At 35.7% G+C, this 12,701-nt stretch overlaps 1 protein-coding gene and 1 long non-coding RNA gene across 2 annotated transcripts in view; both read left to right on the forward strand.

Moving 5' to 3' along the window:
• Positions 1 to 880: 880 nt before the first annotated feature.
• Positions 881 to 12,701, forward strand: part of LOC144616521 (uncharacterized) — a 280,197-nt gene continuing 268,376 nt past the window's right edge. Inside the window, exon 1 of the mRNA XM_078447662.2 lies at positions 881 to 1,196. The gene's annotated coding sequence lies outside the window, so the exon portion shown is untranslated. The remainder of the gene's footprint in view (positions 1,197 to 12,701) is intronic.
• LOC132670167 (uncharacterized) lies at positions 9,088 to 10,838 on the forward strand. The gene is made up of 2 exons (XR_009606484.1): positions 9,088 to 9,158; positions 10,529 to 10,838. It is a non-coding gene; the product is annotated as an uncharacterized LOC132670167 (long non-coding RNA).

Genomic DNA, 12,701 nt, shown 5'->3' on the forward strand with positions numbered 1-12,701 from the left:
TAGCAAAGCTTAAAATAGGTAGTTATCCCCCACTCCTCTTTTTTTTTTAAATACTTGTTCTGCTACAGTAGAAAGAATTCAGAATATGTAAATACAAACGCAACTTTAAAATGTTATTGTATTGCCTTCCACTTAATTCAAACATTATTTCAGGTTTTCATCCAGCAGGTGGTGGGAGATAGACTTGAGGCAACACAATCAGATTCAACTAATTCACATTCATATGAATAACTGATACTAATTTACCCATGCAAGATACATAAAATTTAAAACGGGTTCAGATTAATCCAAGTAAGGTCAATTAAATCCAATTGATTTAATTGGATTAAAGTAAAGTCCAATTAAATCAAGCAAATCAATAACTATATGTAGTTTGAAAATATTCAAAGGGTTTGGGTATATTTTGGAATTGATAACTACTTTTAATATAGTAGTCCATCCTCTGTCTTCTTGGCCCGCTTCCTTGACCTATTACTGCTTTTCCCAGCTTCTCTCTTTCTCTCTCTACATATACCTATACATATATTTACACAATGCTTTTTGTTTATGTATTATAAAAACTCTACATCTATTGTTACACATTTGTGTATACATTTGATCTAAGCACCTGTAAGGAATTAACTAGAAATGAGTTACGAAGGACATCCTTTCCAAGAGTGAATCTCAATCATAATCTATATAGTTAGGATTCTGTAGAAATAAGCTGGAGGTACTTCTCAGTTTGCTCGAAGGTTGCTAAATCCCAGTTCATGTCTGTTGTCCATTTTCCAGTCCAGCTTATCATTTACCCTGACTTTGCCATTTTAAAACGGGACTCAAACGTGATTCAAACCACTTTCTCCCAGAGGACTATCGAGAGCAGGGACTGGGTAAGGCCAGAGAGGCCCCACCGTGCAGCTTTTCCGGGCTTGAGGTAGCGCCTATTTTCTTTTGGCTGTCGATCCACTGCATTCCGGTACCGCTCATCTAGCCGGTTCTCCGACGCACCATAGAGAGGCCCGAGTCACGGTAGAGCGTCCCGTCGCGCCCAGATGACGTCAATCAGGCTCCATTCGCTGAAAGCTTTTCCCGTCCACACCCGCTTTAGTTCTCTCTTTCAAGCCCCAGCCAAGCGGCAGGAGCCATTATAGGAAGCGATGTCCGTTTGGTTTGGGAAAGGAATGCACGCTTTGGAATGGATGTCACTGTCTTCGTTGGTGAGCCGAATTGTATTATTACTAATAGTTGCATTTCAGTAAGCCACGATGAGTTTGGTAGACCTTCAGTTGACATTTTAAATTTAGCACAATGAAATGCACGTGCCGGAAAGAGTTCCTACTTTAATATTACGGTAACAGGTGAAAGATGAACAGAGATGACACCTATTTCTCCCGAACCTTTCCAGTCACATGTATGTGCACATACATAAATGTACCTTCAGTTTCTCTTTCAGGGACAAAATACGGGACATTTGAATAAAACAAATGTTCTTGAAAACAAGTCGCCAGTGACCTTGATGTCGCTCTCCTCTTGTTGCTAGACACTTGTTTTAGCAGTCACCTTTGCCCTAGACTGTGTGCACTGTGACTTTAGCTGCAAGAACGGCATGGGTTTCCTAATGGGTGATGTTAACAGGAGTTTAGAGGATAGTTTTGCATTAAATGTGTTTGGGAAATAAAGGCTGAACAATTGTGCCGTAATTTGTGTAGAGAATAGTCCAATGTTCTTGGTACCTGGTTTTGTCATTTATCACAAGGTGTAAAAATACAAATATATATATTATTGCTCAGTAACTAATTTTTAAATTTTTCCATAAATCCTTTCAACAGCAATGACTTTTCAAAAGTGCATATTTAATAAAACTATATGTATTGTATTTCATTTCTCAAAAAAGTTTATGTAAATGTATAAATTTCATAAAATGTTGACATTTACTATCCACCATGGAGGATGTGGTGAAACAACTGACCACAAATGAAGAGGTCAGCAGCTACATTAAAAAGCGAAAAACAAAACAAAACAAAAACAGTCAGATTTAACTTGTGTCACTACAGAAAGCTTATTTACAAAAATAATTCTGTTAAACATGGTTTTTCATCCAGATCAAATACATGCTGTTCTCAACTAATTTCCCTTGTTTTCAGTTTTCTTGTGCATTTATAACTGTTAACATGTTGCCTCGTTAGTAAAAGAATGTAAAGACAGTGAATTATACCAATTCAATAATAACATTAGCATCAAAGAGAAAATCAGTGATATAAATGCCAAGAATGGATAGATTTTTTTTTCATTCATTACATCAGAACTATTGAATTGTCATACTGTTAAAGGTAAAAGGTAAAACATTCTATCACAAATTCAGTTGAGAAGCTTAACACTGAAAGCACATTTGTTCTTGTATTAATAATACAAATATAAATTTGATAAAGTGTATGTTGTGATAAAAACATTGGTTTTACCAAATCAATAAACTTACATAACTGGTGTAAATTTGGATTTAGTTGTGGTACAGACATGCTTCGTGATTTAATCCAAACAAGCCATAGCATTCTACAGTCTAAAGAGAAATTGCGGTTTTTAAAGTTTACATAGATAGGCGATAGATAAAAATGAATTACTTTTTTTTTGTGATGAAGGTAACGTTGTATACAAATTTGCTTAAGCATGGCACCCCACACTTCTTCTTTCGTTGCCACCCATCATCGACCAGAATTTCGAAATATCTGAGCTTTTAAAAATCGAACAAAATGCCCCTCAGTAGTACTGAAGATTTTTTGAAATGGGGTTACTCAACTGTAATAACCATATTGTTCAAGATGAGGTGGATATTTTTTCTCAGTTTTATTATTTACTTTTTTATTAAAATATAATTAGTGCTCGTCATAATAAGTGTATCTTAATCCTCTTTATTTCACCCATTCTACCCTGTGCCTTACCACCTGGACCTCCCCTCTTGGCAACCACCAGTTTGTTTTATTTTGTATTTAAAAATGAGTCTTTTTTTTCTTGGTCTCTTTTTTTCCACTTGTTTTGTTTCTTAAATTACACATATGAGTGAAATGGTATTTATCTTTCTTTGTCTGAATTATTTCACTTAGCATTATAGCCTTTAGGTCCGCCCCTGTTGTCACAAATGGCATTATCTCATTCATTTTTATGGCTGCATAAAATCATATTCCTGTGTATGTATATGTAGATGGCTTCCATGTATTGACTATTGTAAATGATGCTGCAGTAAACATAAGGGTGCATATATCTCTTCAAATTAGCATTTTCTTTGGGTATACCCAGTAGTGGACTTACTGTATCATATGGTAATTCCATTTTTAATTTTTTCAGAAACATCTATACTGTTTTCCACAGTGGCTGCACCAATTTGCATTCCCACCGAGTGCATGAGGGTTCCTTTTTCTCCACATCCTCCACTACACTTGTCATTTCTTGTGATTTTGATTTTAGCCATTCTGACAGGTGTGAGGTGATATCTCATTGTGGTTTTGATTTGCATTACCCTGATGATTAGTGATGTTGCGCATCTTTTCATGTGTCTGTTGGCCATCTGTATAATTTCTTTGGAAAAATGTCTATTCATGTCCTCTGCCCATTTTTTAAGTGTGTGTGTGTGTGTGTGTGTGTGTGTGTGTGTCTGTGTGTTATATAAGTCCTTTGTACTTTTTTGATATTAATCCCTTATCAGATATATCATTTGTAAATATCTTCTCCCGTTCAGTAGGTTGCTTTTTTGTTTTGTTGATGGTTTCCTTTGCTCTGCAAAAGCTTTTTATTTTGATGTGGTTCTGGTAGTTTAATTTTGCTTTTATTTCCTTTGCCTGAGGAAACATAACTAAAAAAATGTTTCTATGGCCAGTGTCAAATAAATTACTGCCCATCTTTTCTTCTAGGAGTTTTATGGTTTCAGGTCTCACATTTAGGTCCTTAATCCATTTCAAGTTTATTTTTGTGTATGGTGTAAGTGGTCTAGTTTCATTCTTTTTCAGGAAGCTGTTTAGTTTTCCCAATGACATTTGTTGAAGAGACTGTCTTTTCCCATTGTATATTCTTGCCTCCTTAATCATAGATTAATTGACCATATATGTGTGGGTTTATTTCTGGGCTCTCCATTCTGTTCTATTAATCTGTGTGTCTGTTTTTATGTCAGTACTAGACTGTTTTGATAAATATAGCTTTATAGTATATCTTGAAATCTGGGATTATGATATCTCAGTTTTCTTCCTCAAAATTGCTTTGGCTGATTGAGGTCTTTTGTCCACATAAATTTATGTCCATATAAATTTTGGTATATTTTGTTCTAATTTTGTGAAAAATATTGTTGGTGTTTTGATAAGGATTTCATTTAATCTATCAATTGCTTTAAGTAGTGTGGACATTTTAACAATATTGTTTCTTATAGTCCATGACCATGGAATATCTGCCATTGGTGTCATCTTCAATTTTTTTCACCCATTTTTACGGTTTCTGGAATACAGTCTTTTCACCTCTTTGGTTATGTTTATTTCTGGGTATTGCATTCTTTTTGGTGCAGTTGTCAGTGGGATTGTTCTCGTAATTTCTCTTTCTGCTACTTCGTTATTAGTGGATAGAAATGCATCAGATTTCTGTGTATTAATTTGGTATCTTGTGACTGAAACAAACTGAATTTATTTATTCTAGTAGTTTTTTGGTGGAGTCTTTAGGATTTTCTATATGTAGTATCATGAATGCAAATAGTGAAAGTTTTACTTCTTCCTTACCAATTTGAATGGCTTTTCTTTTTTGTTGTTGTTTGCTCTAGCTAGGACTTCCAGTACTATGTGGAATAGAAGTGATGAGAGTGGACATTTTTGTCTTGTTTCTGATATTGGAGAAAGAGCTGTCAGTATTTGTTCAAGATATTGTTCAAGATAAGTTGGAAATTTTTAATCAAATTAATCAAATAGTGGAGTGTAGAAGCTTCAGATTTTCAAGCTTTTAGTCAATTGCAGTTATTGAAAAAAAAAGCATATCGACAGGAAGTCAGTGACAAGTATCCTTATGAAGCAAATGTGTAGCTAAATAAGTTAAACTAAGAGCATATATTGTACATAGATTTAGTATTTAAGTCTGTGAATATTTTCTGAACTATCTCAACCTAGAGACAAAACTTAGTTTGAGCTTCTTTTATTAATTGGATAAATTTATTTTTCATTGAAAAGTCCTATAACTTTGAAATTCTAAAATTAATGAAATTTTTTTTAAGTCATAAGTAGAAGCAACTGGAATTAAAAAACAACTCTAGAAGCAAAGCAGTATCTATAAACATATTTGAGTCAAATACTAACACGTATTGATATGACTAGATGAAAAAAGGCAGTCGCTGTGAAAATATTTTGAGTGGAATAGTCACACATGTCAGTATAAAGTCTGGTAAAATTTAGAATATTCTGTACTCACCAAAATTTTATCTGAGTTTACTAATTACCCCAGAGCCTGAAACATCATTTTCTCAATTCAAAAATATTACATACGATGTACTATAGAAAGTCATAAGTTGAATATTTTTAAATTCCACATTTATTATCTATAAAACAAACTTTGAAGGGAACTACAGGCAATTTTATGATAAAGAGTAAAAGTAAGACTGTATTGAAAAAAAAGATTCTTTCATAAAAATACAGATAGAGCTAAGAAACTGATTACTTTAGCATGTAACAAAGGAACCATTTTTTTTTTTTTTAGTTTTTAGAAATAAATACAGAGATTTTTAAAATAATTTTGCTTTCATACTCAGATATGTTTTAATTTTCAACATAGATATGTTTTAACTTTCAGAAATAATTCTTGAAAATACATTCAAATAGAGCTGTAATATGTAATACAATTAATATATAAACAATAGAATGCAGTGTGAAAACATGAACAATGTAAGAAAACCAATTTATCATCAATAAATCATATTTGAAAATTTATTTTTAGTATCCCCGTTTCACTCTAAGGTTGTCTAAATTTGAATTATAATTTATGGAAGTCTTTATATATAAACCCCATATTCATAACAATCAAGAATATTAACCAAATAGCCCTTACAAGGATAAAATCGAATTTATTCTGTCAATTCTCTTTTGTCCATTTTCCATTGTATCTTTATTATAAATACTGCTCTTGTACATCCCTAGAGGACCCAGGATAATCCTGCCTCCAAGTGTTCTGGGTTGCCAGTAGCTCAGTTTTGGGGGCCAGATCAATAGGTCAATGTTCTTGCTAAATATACACACAGACAATATATTGTTATCATTCATTGAATATGCACATACACATAACATGTTAGTCTTTTCTTAAGTGTCAATTGTTTTATTTTCTAACTGTATTAAATTAAATATGCAGACTTCATTCCCAATTTAAGATTTTATTCATGATACCTTAAAGTGGTGAATAGATCTTGAATCTGCCCATTAGGAATGAGGAGGTAGGAATTCAGTAATAAAATTAGAAAAAAAAATAACCATATTCTTGCCATTCTAATTAACCCATTTACCTCTTCATGTGCCAGTGAGAAGCAGTCTCTTTCTTCCTTGGTCCCTCCTTCCTTTCCTCCCTTCCTCCCTTCCCTCTTTCCTTCTTTCAGTAGACTTTATATTTATTTTATTTTATTTTATTTTATTTTATTTTATTTTATTTTATATTATTTATTTTAGAGAGAGAGAAAGAGAGTGCGAGTGGAGGAGAGAGGCAGAGGGAGAGAGAGAAAATTACAAGCAGGGGCCATGCTTTATGTGGAGTCTCACATGGGGTTGACCTCACGATCCTGGGGTCATGACCTGAGCCAAAACCAAGAGTTGGACGCTCAACCAGCTGAGCCACCCAGGTATCCTGCAATAGCCTTTTGTTTTGTTTTGTTTTTTTTTAAAGCAATTTTAGAAGGTGTGGAGATTTCCTTTACACCCCCTGCCTCAACGCATGCGTAGCCTCCCCCTCATTATCAACATCCCCCACCAGAATGGCAATTTTTAATCTGTGCTTTAAGATACATTTAGCCTAAGTGTGTATTAAAAAGACAACTATTGGGGCTCCTGGGTGGCTCAGTTGGTTAAGCATCTGACTTCAGCTCAGGTCATGATGTCACAGTTCGTGAGTTCAAGCCCCGCATCAGGCCCTGTGCTGACAGCTCAGAGCCTGGAGCCTGCTTCAGTTTCTGTGTCTCCCTCTCTCTCTCTGCCCCTCCCTGCTTATGCTCTGTCTCTGTCTCTCTCAAAAATAAATAAGCATTAAAAAAAAAAAATAAAAGGACAACTATTTTACTTTTTGTTTTCTTTTCCATTAACATCTAAGCTGACTTTTCCCTCATTCTGCCTTAGAATTTAGCTAGCAAGTTGTCTTACAGCAAAAAATTTGGTGAGCACGGCTTATTCTAGCCGCCTGTGTTGGCAGAGTACTTACACTGCCGAAGGCATCTCAGTCTCTGCTAACTATTGATTTTAATGGATTTTGTTGGCCATTCCCAGTCCATCTGTCTGCAATAAAACAAAGATCTCTTCAGCCCCTGTAGGAATTTCAGAGCTATGAACACTCAGAAAATGCCACCAGGGAGATTATTTTACCTCCCTTTTTGGCAAAGATTAAAGTGTTCTTCTGGGATTGATTTGTGTTCTTCCAAGCTTTTGAGTAGCTACTTTTCTCACAACTCTTAAAAAAAAAATTCTTTTCCAGTGAAATACTCACTCTTGTGAACCCAGAGATGCTGGGATAGCAATAATCAAAAATATGGGCTAATGATCATCTTTCTAAGGAGAAATGTTGTAATAGGACAATATTCACCCTAAGAGACTCTGAGACAGCATCTTTGGGTATCTTCTTCACTTGTTCTGAGAAGGTGTCTCCCATTTTAATTCTGTATTTATTTAAGTATCTTCCAATAAGTATACAGTTCTTGTTTTCCTTCTATACATCATTTCACTGGGAGACCGACCAAAAGAGAACGGAGGGATGTTAACTCTGTAGATTCTTAGGCTAAAGTCACGTCTTCCCCGTTCCCTAACCAAGGTTATAATTCCATAATGTTTCTTCCATCAACTCCTGGAAGATAGAGGAGATATTTCATTCTGAATTACCATGGAAACTTCCAAAAGTGTTCAGGCACATTGTCCCAGCTCAGAGACAGTGGCAGCCTGCATGTTTAGGAACAGGTGTAAATAGTTTCCAATTCTTCTACAGAGACTAAGACTCTAAAAAAAACTCCAGGCTGTCTTTCACATCTTTAATCCTTTTCCCAACTCAGTGGGAGCAAAGTTGACTCATGGCTCCAGAGCTGCAAGCTCTCAGTTTCTGGAAAACTTGTGGATTTGAGCTTAAGGAAAACAAATGTCAAGATGCTGTAGCCACAATGATTTATATCTCTATTCATTACCGTTAATATTTTTCTTCCCTATCATAAATGCCTAGAAACTGCCACATGAAATCTAAGGAATGTTATTGCTCAGACAACAAAGGGAATAGAGCGACTTAATGCATTTTATCATTTTACAGGAGGCAAACTAAAGTGAATAAGTACCATGCATCATAAAAAGAATCATATTTTTTAAAAGCCAAATAGAGAGCTAGTAATAAAAGTGAAGGCTTTCTTATTTCACTCAGTCCCCTGCAGAGAAAGAAGAAGGAGAGGCGTTGAAGCTGAGGGGCTTGGCACCCCAAGCCAGGGATCACGCACAGATGTCTGAGGACTGCATTTCAGCCTTCCCTCCCAAAGTCAAGAGAGATACATGCTTATATGGGATAGCTGAGATTCCTGAAGGTTTAGATGATTATGTCAGCCCGTCAGAGGATAAGGAAAGAGCTTCCTGGGACCAGACATCTTTACCAAAGGTCTGTTGCTCCTGTTGGCAGAGCCTGTACCCAGCCTGGTAATATTGCAGCTCATTTTACCAAAGCAGCCACTGTCTGTGACTGTTGCCATTGGAAACACTTCCACGGTCCAGACTGGGATTTTCTTGCTACTAATCAGTGAGGGAGTAATTAGGCATGCATAGTTAACTGACAGTGGCTGTAGAGAAGGCACTGGCTTCCTTCTAAAGGGAATTTCCAGTTACACTAACATTATGACACACACGAGATGCTCTGTGTTCCATATGGAATGAAGCAAAGACTGTCACACTCATCTGATTTAGGACTGTGAACCTGGATTCCCATGGAGGTTTCAAAAGCACGAGGTCAGGACTCCTAGTTTGAAGTAATTCAGCACTTCTTTTTTTTCAGCTGTAGATTTCCCTAGGAATCCTCTTTAATATTAGGGCATCCATGGGATTGTGCTCCTAAAAGAAAAAGGCATAGATGTTTCTTTCAATGCCCTGAATACAGAGCTTACCAGTCAGCTCATTATATTCTGCATATAACGTGATGGGAATATTTTTTTAGAAAAAAAAATTCCATAGTGGGCCACTGTTTTATATTAATGATTTTCATGGGAAAATTGTCTGCTGATTATATGGTGAAATAAATTAGTGTGTGTTGTTGTGATCTACAACCCGCCGGGACATAAAGGAAAAGTAGACAGTTGAAAAAAGCTAAGCACAGGAAGCGTGCACAAAGTGGCAAGATGTGGAATGCCGTATCTGTAGTGAAGCCAAGGGAGTCCATGTGGGTTTCATATTGACAAGATTTTCTTTTACCTTTTCCTAAAGGAGTACAAAGAATGTATTTTTTACTAAAAATAAAAGATGGGACCAAGTATTGAATGGGGTTATGCATATACTTGTGTGTCAGAGGGTGGTATTGAGAAATAAAGGGATGTGTACGTGAACAAAAATTTTGCTAAGTCTTCTTCATTAGAAAAAAAATGATAAATTTTCGAGGAAGAAAATGGGATATTCTTTGAATAAATGAACTTGATTTCTAGCTTTAAAAATGTAGTTTCAGATTTGGCCAGCAGAAGGTACACTGCATCAAGGGCTGGGTTACAAACTAGCCTGGTACGGTGCGCCCATAAATCAGTTTGCGTAGTATGTTGAATTATGTTCTTAATCATGCAAGGGTGCTTTTGCTTGAAACTATTCTTTCTCATGTTTCTAGTAGTCTTATTTATGGGCATGTTGGAATGTGGCCAAAGCTTTTCCCTTAGGTAAAATGACAACATCTTAATTGGGAATGTTTGGTCTGTGGCATGAGTTGCCAGAGAGCGGTCCCATTGTTCTAATGCACAGACATCCATCATCAGCCTGCTCACAACGCCTGTAGCCTAGTGGTGGAAGCACAGGGCTGAAAGACATCTGAATCATTTTTTGGATTCCAGCACTGTCTAGTGCTATAAAAAAAAAGGCACGTCATACTCTCTTAGAGCTCAGCCATGTCATCGTTCAAGTGACTATCCCAAAGTTTTGTGAAAATTAAATCAATTTAAGTCAAGGGAATCACTTCGCCCTCAAAAAAGTCATGGAATTTAAACAAAATGTCAGATAATGTTGATACTATTTTTTCTTGGGAACAACATATTGTAATTCTTAGATGAGCAGAACGGATCCTGTATTACGATTGTAGCTATTAGTTTCTTAGCAATATAATAGAAAATCTCATTGTTTTGTAGGATAGGACAGGGCTGCAGTCTACTCATCTCAGAAGCTGCAGAGAATGCATATTATCTGGTCAAGAAGTATTTCTGAATGCAGTGCAAAGGAGAGGATTTCACAGCAAAATAAAAACAAGCCAAAAAGCTGACTAGAAATCTGTATTCTAAGAAAACTACAAAATACTCCTAAGAGGTACATTAGGGAGGAAAACTTTCCCTTTGAGTGTCTGGAGATGACATTGTGGCTTTAAAGAAAATGAACTGGAATCTAGGAAAAAATCTCAGTACGTTATGTCACACAACCCAGGTATAAAGAAACTGATAATTATTTCTCATTTGTTACATATCTTCTAATCTAAAAATTTGGACTGTAAAGGAAACACAAAGTGTGTGTGTGTTTCATGTAGGATTGTGTGTTTGTATCGGAGGTGGGAGGAGTTCAGGGCAAATGTGAGAAAGTGCCGATCTGTGTCATATTTTAGTGACTTCAGAAAAAAGGAACACTCCACCTTTCTGAAACAAGCTACACATCTTATGACAAAATATTTTGGTATTGTGAAGACTGGCAGTTGTCAAACTTGATTCAGAAGTATCTTAATCTTTAAGCCTGTCGCCTTTGTCAAATCCCTTACAAGTGCAAAGCACGTGCTTTCAAGAAAGACCTTGGCAAATATGAAGACCTGCTCTGTTGCCACTAGGTAAGAATGTTGAATTCTGAAGGAGCTGCCAAATCATGCCCTCAATCACAATAAAAACTGATGCAAAGATCAAAAACATTAAGATGTGTTTTAGATTAAGAAGACCCAACTCCTTATTAGTAGTGTTGTCAAATATGGTTCTACTTACTGGGATGGCAATAGCTAATGAAATGCAAGTGTTCTTTTGAACTGAAAACATTTGGAAGATTAAAAAAAAGGTAAAAAGAAGGCTGCCACTTATATTCTTCTCCAGTTTCTGTTGCTCATTGTTTTCAAAAGTTAAATGACTGGTCACCCTTACCTTGCTCTGAGAATCTGTTTTTTTTTCCTTTGATAATCTGTGTTCTTTCTGTTTTAAAATATTTGTTATTTTGAAAGAGGTTAAGACTTAAAAAAGTTGCACAGACAATACAGAGAGTTTCTGTGTATGGTTCACCCAGTTTTCCCTTATGATAACATCTTACATGAGTACAATACATTGTCAAAGCCAGGAAATTGACATTGGTACAATTATATTAACACAAATACAGACCTTGTTCAGATTTCACGAGTTTTTACATGCACTCTTTTTTCTCTCCCTCCTGGGATTTGAGTTACCTAAATCCCTAACTGGTTATCAATAATAAATACTATGTGATACAGAAACAAATCATTGACCAGCAGTGACATTTAAAATGAGCAATGCTAAACCATAAGTCCCATCTGTTTTCACTTACTTCACACAGTCCCTGTCTTTAGCCTACTTAATCATTCCAACAACCTTCCCTTTTCCAGACCTCCCTCCCAACACCAGTATCCAGATAGCAACTGCCTAAAACAAGAGTTGACATTTCTGAGTGTTTTATCTTTGATAAACTCATGGGGGTCATTTCTATAAATTCAACAGATGCTTTCTGACATTAATACTGACAAATTAAAGAAATGAACACAATTTATAAATCAAAGGGCTTGCCAAGGATACTAGACATTTGTTTATTTCTACCTGGTGAACACCTGGGCTCAACTTGCTAAGGAACAATGAGCACATTGTTTGGAATAGAAAAACCAGTCTGAAGGAGACTTATTGCTGAATAGATACCAATGTAGTGCTTTGGCACACTTGAAGATGACATACTGTAAGTGTGTCATATTTAAAAATTAGAGAGATCATGGCCATTTGTGACCATTAAATGCATCATATGTGTTATTGCGGTTGAATTCAGTACCATTGCAATTCAATACCATTTCAATTCAATATTAATCAACTGAAGGATTAAAAAAGTTTATGTAAAGGAAAAACAGGCAGCAGCCTGTAGAGAGATGAGAAAATCATTATTATTATGCACAAATGTAGCAGAAGTAGACTTAGTCAACTGAAATTATGTGAGCTAGACTAACAGTTTATTAAATGAGAGATGGCCATCTCATGGCCATTTCTCTAATTCTTCAGTGGGAAGGCATGAGACCAGGGCCATTTTTTATAAGCTATGAGCTGGGCAAATTAAAAGAGAAAA

Source organism: Panthera onca, chromosome B3 (assembly GCF_046562875.1).
Source record: "Panthera onca isolate mPanOnc1 chromosome B3, mPanOnc1 haplotype 2, whole genome shotgun sequence".
Taxonomy (NCBI): Eukaryota; Metazoa; Chordata; class Mammalia; order Carnivora; family Felidae; genus Panthera; species Panthera onca.